Here is a 12,627-nt window from a genome sequence, read left to right on the forward strand (position 1 = left end):
TCCTTCTATCCTGAATTCTTCCCCCTCTTTACTCTCCCTCCCTCCTTCTCTTGCTCCTCCTCCTCCTCTTCTTCTTCCCCTTCCTCTTCTTTTTATTACTCTGTAGAGCCAACCTGGAGGATGGGATGGAGGATCAAGGTCAAGGGAAGGAGGGAAATTCTGAAATCTTCGGTTAAGCCTGAAATCCATCTGATCCCGAAACCAGCCCTTTGGTGGCCTCTCCAGTTATGTGAGCCAACAAAGTCCCTTGCTCGCTTAAGCCAGTTTAAATTGGGTTTTCTGTCATTTTTAATCTGAAAGATTTGTGGACAGAGTCATGGGTAGAAGGGATCTTCTCTTTCTCTAAAAGAGAGGATAGAGATTTATGGGCTGTTTATTGACCTGAGAAGACTCACAAGGACCCAGAAACCCCAGCCATTGTTTGGGTCCCCCAAAGTATTACTGGAGAACAGTGTGTCCCCAAATATTCTCCCTCATTACTCACAATGACGGTGATGACAATGATGGTAACTTATCGTATGCCTCCTGTATAACATCCATGAGGATAAATCGTTTCTACTTCTTGTAACAGCCCTGCATGGGAAGGATTATTTTATAGACAAGGAACTGGAAGGCAGGGAGGTAAGGTCAATTTTCCAAGGTCAAATCACCAGTGATAGGCAGAAGTAGGAGTTAAACACAGGTCCTTTTGGATTCAGAGTGTCTCCTTTCTACTCTGCTGCAGTAACTCCCAGAGGCAATCAGGGACAAGACACCACAATCAAGAATTAAGTGATACTGTGGTGAGCATAGCATAAGGCCTGGACGTGTTGAATCACTACATCGTGTACCTGAACCTAAGACAACATCGATGTCAACTACACTTTGATTAAAAAAAAAATAATAAAGTAAATGAAAAAAAAAAGAATTAAGGGATTCTGTTTGCTATAGCCATGACCACTTGGCCTTTGTGGAGATTGAGATTCTCCACTTGTGCCGTGCTCTGCTCAACAGAGGACCCCTCCAACACCTGGATGCGGAGCCCCGTCCCCCTTTGCCTGGGTTCATCTATTTCCCATCCTTCCAGATTTTCCCATACTTCATTTAAATCTCCTCGTGCATTGTATTTTTATCCAGGGAATTTCCTTCAGTGTTCAAATTAGGCATTGTATGTGGTTAGTACTCTTTTATCCATTGGATCTGTCATTCTTTTTTTCCTTTTTTTTTTTTTTTTTTTTTGCTATATGTCTAAAGTGAGACAAGAGGTACAATGTAAAGCCAGCAGGAAGTCATTACTGCTTTTTGAGCCTTTATACCCTAATAGATAGTGATAGCAATGGACCAGTGAATGACCAACGTACAATATTGTGTGCTGATGATGAATCCAGGTTGACCACATCTGGATCTGAGCTTTCCACCCACCCCTTTGTAACTCTGGCAGGTTACTTAATCATCTACCTCTCTGGTTATTTAACTAAAAATTGAGAATGATGATAATTTCTCACAGGGTCTCTGTGGGGATGGTAGTTATTATGTGGGAGGATTATAAGTGTTGAATGGCAATTACAAATGTTAAGCACTTAGCCCAGTGCCCAACTCATAATGAGAGCTCAACGATATTAACTATTTTTATTAGTGTATGTGCATATAAAAGAAAGTAAAATATTCATAATATGGATACATGCTGTCTCATATATACGTGTGGAATAGGATTTGCAAAAGTATAATGGTGGCTGAGAAATATGTATCTTGTTATTGTAGTTTGGCCCTAGAGACCAGATAGCTCTTTAGAAAGGATGCTTTTCATGGGAAAAACTAAATCTAATTCATTCACACCTCACGAACCAGGAGCCACATGTTTTTGACACATGGTCTCTGGATGTGGTCAGGATGTAGCAACACCTCATCAGGCCTTATTCGGACCTCTCACCAACTATCAGGGGCACCAACAGGACAAAGGATCCCTCTAAGAGGAGTGAGACCGATAGCTGGTCTGGCAATCAGGGCTGATGTCCAGGTGCCCCTGGTCTCAGCAGAGAGAAAAAGGCAGGAAGTATGCTTGGATGTAAAGACAAAACCCACACAAATCTCACATCAACTCATTTGCTGATTTTTATGTCGCCCCTAGATCTTTAAGGTATTGGCACAGCTCTGTTTCTCCTGTTCTGAGAGCTGCCACAGAATTAGTGCCCACTTGAAGCTCTGTCTCTACTGACATGGCCCCACCTTTTGGCTACTGTTGATTGGACAGTGGGGCCTATCAGTCCTTCTCCTAAGATTTTGGAATCTGGGGTGTGTAGTTACTGTTGAACCTTCTGAACTGAGGACTTAGAAACTCAGGGGCTTGGGACAGCTGTACACGGGCAGTGAGGAAAGCAAGTCCAGAGAGATGTGTGAGGCAGTTTTAGAAAGAAGTAGAAATGAGAGAATGAGGGGGGAGAGAGGAAGAAAGAGAGAGAGGGAGAGAGAGAAGGGACAGAAGAGTCCTGTTCTGACTGCTTTTCAGTTCTGGGCTCTTGCCATCTCCATGTCCCCCAAACTTGGATATTAGGACATTTTTGAGTCCTAATAAATACTACCCCCTTTCTCTCTCTCTGTCACTCTTTCTCTCTCTTTCTGACTAATGCTAGCTTGAGACCTGTTTTGTTATTTACTTTTAAAAATTATGTAAACAGACAACACCCAACTTGCCCACTATCTCTTTATAGTCCCTTTTTTAAAAAATGAAACATGGATTTCATTAAATATTTATCTAATTAAGGACACCATTACAAAGTTAACAGACACCTATCGTATTGAGAGAAAATGTTTGCATCATCTAAACTGACAAGTAACAACTTCTAGATAGTATAAAGAACTTTTCCAGATCAACAAGAAAAAAACCCAGTGCTCCAGTAGAAAAATAGGCAAAAAGTACGAACAGGCAATTTGTAGAGGAGGGAAACCCAAATGTCTAAGAAGACTATAAAAATACTCAGACTCAAAGGGGAACCCTCCTACACTGTTGGTGGGAATGCAAGGTGGTGCAATCACTCTGGAAAACAGCATGGAGGTTCCTCAAAAAGTTGAAAATAAAGCTACTTTACAACCCAGCAATTGCACTACTGGGTATTTACCCTAAAGATACAAACGTAGTGATCTGAAGGGGCACGTGCACCCAAATGTTTATAACAGCAATGTCCACAATAGCCAAACTATGGAAAGAACCTAGATGTCCATCAACAGATGAATGGATAAAGAAGAAGTAATATATATATATATATATATATATACACACACACACACACACACACACACATTATATACATATATATTATATACATATATATATTATACACATATATATTATATACGTATATGTGTGTGTGTGTGTGTATATATATATATATATATATATATATATATGCGCAATGGAATACTATGCAACCATCAAAAGAAACGAAATCTTGCCATTTACGATGATGTGGATGGAACTAGAGGGTATTATGCTTAGAGAAATAAGTCAATCGGAGAAAGACAACTATCATATGATCTCCCTGATATGAGGAAGTGGAGATGCAACGTGTGGGGTTTGAGGGGTAGGAAAAGCATAAATGGAACAAGATGGGATCAGGAGGGAGACAAACCATAAGAGACTCTTAATGTCACAAAACAAACTGAGGGGGGCGGGGGGGAGGGGATTCGGGAGAGGGTGGTGGGGTTATGGACATTGGGGAGGGTATGTGCTATGGTGAATGCTGTGAACCTGGTGTAAATCTGGTGATTCACAGACCTGTACCCCTGGGGCTAATAATACATTATATGTTTACAAAAAAATTTAAAAAATTTAAAAAAATACTCAGACTCATTAATAATCAAAGAAAATATGACAGTCATGAGTTATTACTTGACACCTATTTGATAGGAAAAGTCTGGATATAGGAAATCTAGATTGGGAAGAAAGACAGCTGGTGGGCACATAGACCAACACAGCCATTCTAGAGAGTACTCTGCATTCTTGGGAGTGTGAAGTCTATGTGTACTCCATGTCCCAACAATGTGCTCTGGGGGATAGAGCCCAGAGAATTCCCATACTGGTCTGTAAGAAGGGTGTGGAGGCAGTGTCACCCCAGCATTGTTTGCAGAGGGTAAGGACTTGGAAGCCAGTCCACCCTGCCCTGGGGAAGTGCATGGGCAAATTGTGGTTTGTGCACAGAGATGGCAGGCAACAGTTAAAAGAAGAGACTCGTACTGTCCATGGCAATGAGGATAGACATTTAGATAGTGCTTAGTAGAAAGTGGAAGATGCAGAATGAGCTATGTAACATAATCTATCTACATGTAAGAACAGCAAACAGCAGGGCACCTGGGTGGTTCAGTAAGTTAAGTATTTGCCTTCAGTTCAGGTCATGATGCCATGGCCCTGGGATTGAACCCCGTGTCTTTGGGCTCTCTGCTCAGAAGGGAGTCTGGTTCTCCCTCTCCCTCTGCCCCTCCCCCTGCTTGTGTGCACTCTCTCTCTCTCAAATAAATAATAAAATACCCCAGCAAGCAGCAGTATCTATTTACATGTACCTTAGAGACATGAAAGTAGTTGCTGATGGGGAAGGGGACAGGAGAAAGAGATACAATAAAAAGGAATAAATAAATAAATAAATAAAACAAGACAAGGGCCTTCTACAAACCAATTATTGTAATGTTCCAGTGTCCAAGGGATATGTTTAACTCTACCCTTTCCACAGAAACCCATTTTTTTTTTTTTAAGTGGGGTAATTCTAGTGGCTCTTGCTTTACCTGAAAAACCTTAGGCTTGGAGAGGTGAGAGAAAAATTATGTCAGGACCCTTGGGCAGCCTCCTCTACATATTGTTCACCACTGTGTTTTCTACCACATGAGCATGGCTGATTCAGATGGATTTGGAGGTTTTGTCATGTTCCCATCTTCTTCCCTCAACCACTATTTCCTGGCTTTGAACTGTCAGGATTTTTTGCAGTTAGAAGGTTCTATCTTCTCCTTTTCTCTGTTCTGTTCAATTCTGTTTAATTTAAACCTTGCTTTCTCTTTCTCTGGATTGTTCTGTATTCAAACTCGCCACCAAAGCACTGCCAGATCACTTCCCCTTGTCAGGGCTCACAAAATCAGGCTTGGGACTGTCTTAGCTCTTTGTGTGGGGAGGTTTAGCATGGCGCTGTCTCTCAGCTGACCATAGTGATGTCATAAGTGGCCTTGATGTGCTCCTGTAGGACGGACGGGTTGTGTAACATAGAGTCTGAAGTCAAATGTGTCCACTGGGCATATAATAGTAGTGGTATTGAGTGTGGTTCCCAGCTTGGGGGCACAGCTGGCCCATGAGATTGTTCATAGCTCCCACGTAGGTTGGCTGGTTATACAAATCTCAGTTCTATGTAGTGCTTTCATTGTTTTCTCCTTGATTTTATGAAAGGAACCCCTGGCCCCCTTATGTCATAAGCTGATTTTATGATCCAGTCTTACTGATGGAAATACTAAGCAACTATCTAAAAAACATGCATGCTGTCCTTCCTGGACCACCCAATTGAAATGTTTAAATATTTGGCCAATGAACATCGTTGAGATCAGTTGCCCCTTGTTTTATTGGTATCTATTTACAGATTGTGACTTTAATAGTCAGATTTTATAGTCTCTCATGTAGTTAGATAATTTTTCTGGTCTTGGCAAATAAAATGTTATTGGATAAGATACTGTCCCATTGAAATAGTTCCAGAGTCTTCAATGAACAAATTGTAGACACACACACACACACACACACACACACACACACACACACACACACCAGGAGAAGGGAGGGAAGAATGGAGGGAAGGAGGGAGGGAGAGAGGTTGAGAGAAAAATTAAGTTCAAAGTAGACTGAGAAACACTTCGTCTGTAGTCAGGCGGCTATGTAATGATCACCATTTTTCCTCAGGAGGATGACTCATGATCCTCCCAGGTTCTTTCTTGGCCCGTGTGATAAGGAACATGGCAGGTAGAAAATAAACCTTGTTCTTAACTTCAGTCAGTTTTTTCTCCATTCCTTACATAGGTACCAGCCTCCCTGGGCATGATTGCTGAAGAAACTAAAGCTATAAATTATGCGTAATATTCTTATGTTAAGTCTATTTTTGTTGGGCAGGAGTCAAGTTGGTAATGGAAAAAGAAACTATTTCTTTAGAAAACAGAATGAATCAGGGGTGCCTGGGTGGCTCAGTGGGCTAAGCCTCTGCCTTCAGCTCTGGTCCTGATCTCAGGTTCCTGGGATTGAGCCCCGCATCTGGCTCTCTGCTCAGTAGGGTGCCTGCTCCAACCCTCCCCTCCTGCCTCTCTGCCTACTTGTGCGCGCTCTCGAGCACTCTCTCTCTCTCTGTCAAATAAATAAATAAAATCTTAAAAAAAAAGAAATAAAACAGAATGAATCAGTGCATACTAAAACATGCATGAACCTCAGAAACATGCTAAGTAAAAGAAACCTGATTCAAAAAACCATGTATGATTCTGTTTATATGAAATCTCCCTAAAAGGCAATTGATAGAGGAAGTTGATTAGTTGCCTAGGGCTGGGAACAGGAGTGACTGCAGATGGCCAGAAGAAATATTTACTGGGGTGCTGGAAATGTCCTAATACCGGGTTCTGGTGATGGTGGCACAATTCCACGAATTTATTAAAAATCATTGAATTCTATTCTTAGAATAGGTGAAATTTATGGTAAGTAAAGCATTCCTCAATGTATGCCTGTTAAAAAAGAAGAAAACCATGCCAAAAGAAGTAGTAGGTTACAGTTTGGAATTGTACAGTTGGCACTATAAACTAACTCTTCTCCTTTTGCTTCCTAATCTGAAGGGAAATGGATTGCTAGTGTCAAGAGAGAGTCGCTTTCTGTTGGTCTATGTAGACACTACTCAAAATGCCATTCAGCAACTGTTCTAGAACTGAATAGATGGATATCCTAGATCTTGTCACTATACCAATAAGAGAGACTCCCACTAGGTGCTGGGTAATGGCCTCGTGCCTGTATCACTGTCTCATCATTGGGTTCTTCATCTTCTCCATTCATGGTCTTCTCTCCATAGGAAATGACCTCTTTTGGACATTGGGATCACCATTTACCATGACCATGGGGATGCAATACAGTGTGTACTTTTAATCTTACTCATTACCACATTATGGTAAAGTTGTTCCTCAGGTATCTGGATCCCACTCAAAACACCAGCTCTTCCAGGATGAGAAACTGTGTTGTGTTCATCTCTGTGGTCTCAGTGGATGCTCAGTACATTTTTACTGGTCTCAGATGACTTGGTTTGCCCAAGAGTTTCTACTGACCTTGCAGAAGGGGATGATAAAGTAGACTTTTGCTAGGACGCTTAGGATAGCACTAAGTCAAGGTCGGCCAATTTTTGTAGTATTGATTTTCTTTTCTATAGCAATGCTGCCTAAAATACCACCCCAGCTCAGTGGCTGAAAACAAAAGTCAGATATTCTTATTCACACCTCTATGTGTTGGTTGAGGGTTGGATGATTGAGGCTTTGTTCATATGAGCTTGGCTTGAAACTGTGGGTTAGGTCTAGGTATTCTCCACATTTTTCCCTTCCTCGTTGGACCAGTGAGCTACCTGACACATGTTCTTCTCATGGCTGGAACTATCCAGAGTAGAAGTGGAAATATGTGGTATTTTTGAGATCTGTGCTGGAAATTGTCATGACACCACCTCTGGCTAACGTAAATCATGTGGCTAAGGCACGTGGCTAAGTCACAGAGCATGGGGCAATGGGCTGTGGCTTTAATTGGAGGAACTACAGAATCATCAGGCGGAAAGTTTATGATGAAGAATGAGAAATAATCATAATGCAATAGGCCAATTTGTAAATGCTTTTCCTGATCAAACCAGGTTAGAATATTGGCCCATAGAAAATGTGTAAGAGCATTTGGAGACATGAGGAACGAGGAGTAACCGATGCTCTGTGTGCCCTGGGACTTCCCATCAGACCCACTTGTAACTCCTAGTTGTGAGAAGCACTGCTCTTTCATTTCAGCTGAATTTGGTTTGCTAATCCCTTCCATAAGCACAAGGTCAAGAAGCAGTTCTGCTCATGGGAGGCACTAACAGAGCCTTGGGAGGCTTCTGAAAGAGAGGCTGAGTTGAAAGCCAAAGACTGGGGCAACTGGGCGGCTCAGTGGTTTAAGCCTCTGCTTTCGGGTCAGGTCATGATCCCGGGGTCCTGGGATCAAGCCCCACATCGGGCTCTCTGCTCAGCAGGGAGCCTGCTTCTCTTCCTCTCTCTCTGCCTGCCTCTCTGCCTACCTGTGATCTCTGTCTGTCAAATAAATAAATAAAATCTTAAAAAAAAAATAAAAGAAAGCCAAAGAGTCACACACATAGCTCATCGTCGCTCTCACCTGCCAAGGACACCATAATCTGAAAGGGACATGCAAGCGGGAGATGAAAATCATCCCCAGCACTCGTGGAGCCTGCAAAGTGTCCCTCTCTGAAAGAATAATGTTGAATTATCTGAAAGCCCTCTATTTCCTAAGGACACCAACAGAGAAGGATCATTTAAATAAAATGTTTCGATCGGCTTGTTCACAGGCAGTGCCTGTTACTTTGTTTTCCAGCAGCTTCTTTCCCCTGCAGTAAAAAGCCTTGGGGAAGTGCTACTGATCGACTGACCAGAGGAATGGCTTTGAAAGCCAGAGATGCACTGATGCCAAATGGCACCGATAGACTCTGGCCCCCAACTTACCATGGTTCGACTCAAGATTTTTTGACCTTAGGATGGTGCAAAAGTGACACACGTTCATTAGAGACTACTAGAATTGTAAATGTGGGTGCTCTCCTGGATTGGCAGGATGTGGTGGACACCCCGTTGTGATGCTGGGCGGTGGCCGCAGCTCTGTGTCAGCCACCTGTGCTAGGGGTGAAGAACCAGGACACTGACCACCCGTCTGTACCCAGATAGTCATTCCATTTGTCACTTTCAATGCAGTGTTCAATCAGTTACAGGAGCTGGGCCACGCTTTCCTATGAAATTGACTTTGCATTAGATGATTTTGCCCGACTGTAGGCTCCTATGAGTGTTCTGAGCATGTTGAAGGTTAGCTAGGCTAAGCTATGATGTTTGGGAAGTTCGTGTATCATGTGCATTTTCGACTTACAGTATTTTCAACTTATGACGAAACATAACCCTGTGGTAAGCTGAGGAAGAGCTGTAGAATCAAATACATAAGCACATGCTATGGGACCTGTGTGGTGCCAGGGCCCTCGATCCTGACCTCTTCTTCTTTCTTTCTATGTTAGCTTAGGAAGATAAGTGTAATATCTCTGCTCCTTTTTTTGTTCACCTGGACAACAATTATTTCCTTATTCATTTGTTTGTTCAACACTTATTGTTTGCTATGTAATGGCAGCAGGATACATTTCTGGCTAAGGTGACCAACCATCTCATTTTACCTAGGACTGAGGGATATCCCAGGATGCCAGTCTTCCAGTTTAGTTTTTTTTTTTTTTAAAGATTTTATTTATTTATTTGACAGCAAGAGAGAGTGAGAGAGGGAGTACAAACAAGAGGAGTGGGAGAGAAAGAAGTTCCCCGCTGAGCAGGGAGCTGTATGTGGGGCTCCATTCCAGGACCCTGGGATCATGACCTGAGACGAAGGCAGACACTTAACAACTGACTCCCCCCAACAGGCACCCCCATCTTCAAGTTTTAAAACCGGTTCTGAGGTACTGTGGTGAACACCTCAGTCTGCACCCTCAAGAAGCTAGCATTTTAACCAGATTATTAACCTGCCAAATTATACAAAGAAAATAATGCAAGTTGTGGTAAGTGCTCAAAAGGAAGAAATCTAGGGACTTGAGGCAGAAAATAACAGATGGAAACCTACTTTTTGTGTGGAGACATCTAAGCTCAGGTGTGAAAGGAGCTTTGGAGTTGCCCAGGTGAAGGCAGGAGGAGAAAATTCAGAGGGAACAGGATAAGCCACAGCCTGAGGAGACAGTGAGCTTGGTGTATTGCAGAAGTTAATGAGGCATTGGGCTGAAGCAAGGGAAGCCAGGAGAAGGAGCTTAGGGTGAGGCTGGAGGGAGGGTAGGGTCTTGCAGGCTATGCTTGGAAGTCTGGATTTTCAAAAAAACTTTTATTGAAGCTTAAGACACATACAAAAAAAGTACATAAGCCATAAATATACTTTTTATAAGTTTTCTCACACTCAGGATTCCCGTGTAATCAACACTCAGATCAGGAAACAGAACCCAGCTGGCAGCCAGAAGCACTCCATTATCCCCCTTCCCATCATTATGGCCCCGCTCCTTCCAAGGGTACACACTAACCTGACGTCTAATGGCATTCATCGGTTTTGCCTGCTTTTGAGCCAAGTACCCACAAATCATACAGTAAGCTCTCTTCTGCTGTCTTTTGTTCAACAGTATGATCTGGAGATTCAAAGGTATTTTTTTGGTGATGGAAATAATTTTCTTTGCCATTGAATATTCTGGCGTGTGACTCTACCAGAACTTATTTATCCATCTATAATGAATGGACATTTGGTTAGTTTCCAGCTGGGGCATATTCATGAATACTGTTAACTAACAATGCTAGTAATCTAGTACAGTCTTGTGACTGTCTTCTGGTATATATGTTTGTATTTTGGAGGTATGTGTGTATATACCTAAGGATAGGATTGCTGGGGCATAGGGCAGGCATATGTGAAGCTTTAACCGATACTGTCAAACAGGTTCCCAGCCATTTTGTACCAATCTTCACTCTCACCAGAAATGCGTGAGCAGTCCAGTTGCTTCAGACCCCCTCCAACACTTGGTATTATTCCGCCTGCCTTGTTCATTTCAGTCGGCCCAGTGGGTATTGTACTGCGTTGTGGCGTCATTGTGCTGATGACTCATGGGGTTGAGCCCCTTGTCATATTTATGTTGACCATTTGGATATCTGCTTTTGTCAACCATTTGTTCAAGTTTTTGGCTTATTTTTCTATTGAGTAGCCTCTGTTTTTCTCATGGACTTGTCTGAGTTCTTGCACATTCTAGCTATGAGTCCTTTGTCAGATATATGTTTTACAGATACCTTCTCTCACTGGGTTCTCTTTTTACTTCTCTATAATGAACAGAAGCTATTCATTTCAAAGGAATTAAATTAATCTTATTACCTTTGCTGTGTAGTGTTCCTTGTGTCTTTTTTGAGAAATCTTTGCAGATTCTAAGAAAAGTGTTTGGAATTATAGTTCCTGTGCCCTTAGGATCCATTTGATAGGTAAGAGCAGGAGAGGGACATGACCTAACTTCCATTTGTAGATGTGCGTGTGTGTTGCTATCTAGAAATTAGAATGGAAGGGAAAGGAGAGGAGGGAGTGAGTCCATGTAGGAGTCAGCCGCATTAGCTCAGGTGGGACACGGCGATGATTCAGAATTGACAGGATCCACACATGGATTGTCTAGGGTGGTATAGAGGGAAAGGGAGGAATCAAAGGTGTCCCTGAGGTCACAGTTTAAAACCGAAGTGGGTAGTGTTGCCATCTACTGAGTTGTGGGAACTAAAGGCACATTGGGTGATAGGAAAAGAGGATTTCTTTTCTTTTCTTTTTTTTTTTTTTCCAAGCGAGATACATTTTGTGCACGTTAAGTTTGAGATATTCCTGAGACACCAAGTAGAGCTGTTTGGATCCGTCTAGATGTGCTTGTCTGGGTCTCAGGACTGGTGGCGGGGATGTGTGGCATGTGTGCAGGGCACGATGTAGGGGAGGCGGAAGGTTTGAATTCAAAGGCCCTTAGAGCCTTTTATGATTTTTCCAGAAGGAAAACTGATTACTCCTTCCTTTACATGCGTCTATATTCTGTACAGATTTCTATCATGTTCTTTCTTTCTTTCTTACTTTGTGTTTTTTTTTTTTCTTTTTTACAAATCTGTCTCACTCAATTAGTCTGGGGGTTCATTGAGAGCAAAGTATCTGATACAGCGTCTATACTTTGCATGAGTTGTCCATTTTTGTTAACCAGATGAATGTGTTTCTTTAAAGAAGAAAAACAGCCCACCCCCAACCCCTGCCCAAGATATTCTGAAGCCAGGACCTACCAATCAACCAGCATTCACAAAATGTTCTGCAAATTCCAGTAATAAGTCAATAGAATAAAGAAAAGCCCCGATGCTTGAACAGATAGAACCATTTCCAGGATCTTCTGGTTGCCTCCTGACAGTGAGTAATGAAATGATTTTGAGCTTCGTGCCTGGGCACATCTGATGGCATGCTTATTGAAATTGATTGCCTGCTCTGTGCCAGGATCAGTAAGAAGATGCAAATTTCCATGACAAAGTAGAGCTAAAGAAAAAAAAGGGCAAAAATAATTGAAGCAGGGAAGGGAATGGACACCTTTTTCCAAAATCCTCCTTCTTATTCCTTCAGCAGCCCCCAAAATTGGTTCTTCTCAGAGGCAAGAGGAAGACCTAATACATCAAATGAAAAGCATGCTTGTTCACCATGCTAGTATTAGGACCCAAACTTCCCTAGCTCTCTGCTTCACTGAAGCTGGTTTCAGTTCTTCTCAGGGAAGATGAACCTCAGGGGATGCAAAGAAGAGCAGAGATTCAGTGTGGTGAACTTAACCTACACAGAGTTTTGAAATTCTGCATCTCTTTGTCTGGACAAGTGAT

Source organism: Enhydra lutris, unplaced genomic scaffold (genome assembly GCF_002288905.1).
Source record: "Enhydra lutris kenyoni isolate GAN:26980312 unplaced genomic scaffold, ASM228890v2 scaffoldscaffold66, whole genome shotgun sequence".
Classification (NCBI taxonomy): domain Eukaryota; kingdom Metazoa; phylum Chordata; class Mammalia; order Carnivora; family Mustelidae; genus Enhydra; species Enhydra lutris.